The following is a 2145-nucleotide window of genomic DNA, read 5'->3' on the forward strand; positions in this document are numbered from 1 at the left end:
CAGTTTGCTTAGCCGTTTTTATTGCGTCCCTCCACCAAACTCACGGCTCACTTTGGTGCCGCCAGGTGTGTGCCCAGCCCAGTCGCGACGTGCTGCTCACGAGGAGGTTGCCTTCCTCACGTCAGTAAGTTACTGCCGCCCGTGATGCCGCCGTCCCGTCAAACAGCGGAGCACGGCGGGTGGCCTACCCAGCGCCTGGCGTCCCCATGATGCCGTCCCGTCAAACAGCGGAGCACGGCGGGTGGCCTACCTAGCGCCTAGAGTCCCCACGATGACAGTGATGCCGCCCCGTCAAACAGCGGAGAACGGCAAGTAGCCTACCTAGCGCCAGGCGTCCCCGTGATGCCGTCCCGTAAAACAGCGGAGAACGGCAAGTAGCCTACCTAGCGCCTGGCGTCCCCGTGATGCCGTCCCGTCAAACAAGTCTATCGCCGCTGGGCAAACCTTTCTCATCTGCCCGCGTGGTATTCCCCGGCGCCTGTGTTGTCCAGCCCGGCGCCCTTGCCGTATCCCCGCGCGGTCCCGGCTGGTCCCGGCTGGTCCAGGCTGGTCCCGGCTGGTCCCGGCTGGTCCCCACGGACTCCAGCGGGGGTCGGGGCCGGGGCCAGCGCGTGATGAATGACGGAGCTCCAGACGGGTCCGCTGCCGCTTGCTGCCGGGCTCTGGGGCTCCGGGGCCGGGGGGCGGGGGGGATTAGAGGACCCGGTTGCGCGTCCGGGAGGCATAACAAAAACACGGGGATATGCAGGATTACAGGCGCCCACGGGCTGCCGGGCCCGCTGGCGAGCCGCCACGCTCCGGTCCGCACTCCGCACCGCGCGAGAGATAGGCCCCTTCGCCCTTTCACATTTGGAGAGCAATCGCTGAGTAATCAGTTCGCCGCGGTACGCCGCGAGGACTCCACACCTCTGCAGTAGAGAAAAAAAATGTGAACAAAATAATTTTATAAAAGAATTATGAAAAACAGAAAATAATTTACGCGGCAGCGAGGGAATGGCGGCAGCGCTGGGTGTTTGGAGATCGTAAAGATGAAAGAAACTTGTCTTTTACGACCGGCCGCCGTAAATCCGCTTCTTTTACAGATTGCTGCTCTGCTCGTCCGTAAACTTTATAAGCGGCGCGCTGTGCACGGTGTGAGGTGCGACCAGTGGCGTGCTGGCAGGACGGTCACCGGAGAGCTCCCCAAATGACTTTACTCGCTCGGCCCAGAAGGTGCCGTGGGCAGGGAAGCTAGGCAAGCCCGCCCGCACGCCCTTCGTGCGGTACAGCATAACTAAACCTGGCATAACTACAGAATTGCGCCACTGTGAAAAATTGCGGGACCGGGTGCAGAAAAATTTTCCATGGAAGATGTCGTAAAAACACAATTTAAAATTGTAAACATACAAGCTCGATTTGGCTTGGAATGAAATGACGATCTAGAGTACGAGGCTGTACATGTACGACACGTTTTGTAAATAGTAAATTTCAAAATATATCGTACACGTACGAACATATTTGTTACAGCGGTGGGGTTAATCAGCTACCTGCTATTCCCCAATGTTTAGGTGTTTTATCTGGAAAAAAGGTGAACAAAACACTGACATGCTGGGGACAGTGGCCGAGATCGGGACCGGAAGTCGGAGAATGCGTCCGGCAGTGGGGCCCCGGCAGCAGTAGCGCTCCGGCCGGGCCCCGGCAGTCCAGCCCAGCCGGCTGCTGCCCATTGCGGAAATTAGAATGGTCGCGGGAGGAGGATCGATAGCTTTTCCTCGCTTCATCGCATTACGCCCGCCGCCGCCGCGGAGCGCCACGCCCCGCCACGCCCCACCACGCCCCACCATGCTCCGCCACGCCGCGCCACGCCACGCCCCACCACGCTCCGCCGCGCAGCGCCACGCCCCGGGGGCCGCCATCCGTTTATCTTGTTGCGGCCACACCACCGAGCGGCGAGGCGGTCAGAAGCAGCAGCTCGTCCAACCCTTCCCTTCCCTCCTTCTTCCTCTACGCCCCAAACAAACAATTGCTGAGCGAGCGCTTTGATTGGTAGAGCGCGCGCGCGCGGTGCTCTAGAGCGCAGCAGCAGCAGCGCGCGGGGCGGCGCGACGCGCAACGCACGGCGCAGCTGGCGGATCTGTCAAGCGTCGCGACGCCACACGGCGCCTG

Source organism: Frankliniella occidentalis, unplaced genomic scaffold (genome assembly GCF_000697945.3).
Source record: "Frankliniella occidentalis isolate FOCC.00 unplaced genomic scaffold, Focc_3.1 Scaffold19, whole genome shotgun sequence".
Lineage (NCBI taxonomy): Eukaryota > Metazoa > Arthropoda > Insecta > Thysanoptera > Thripidae > Frankliniella > Frankliniella occidentalis.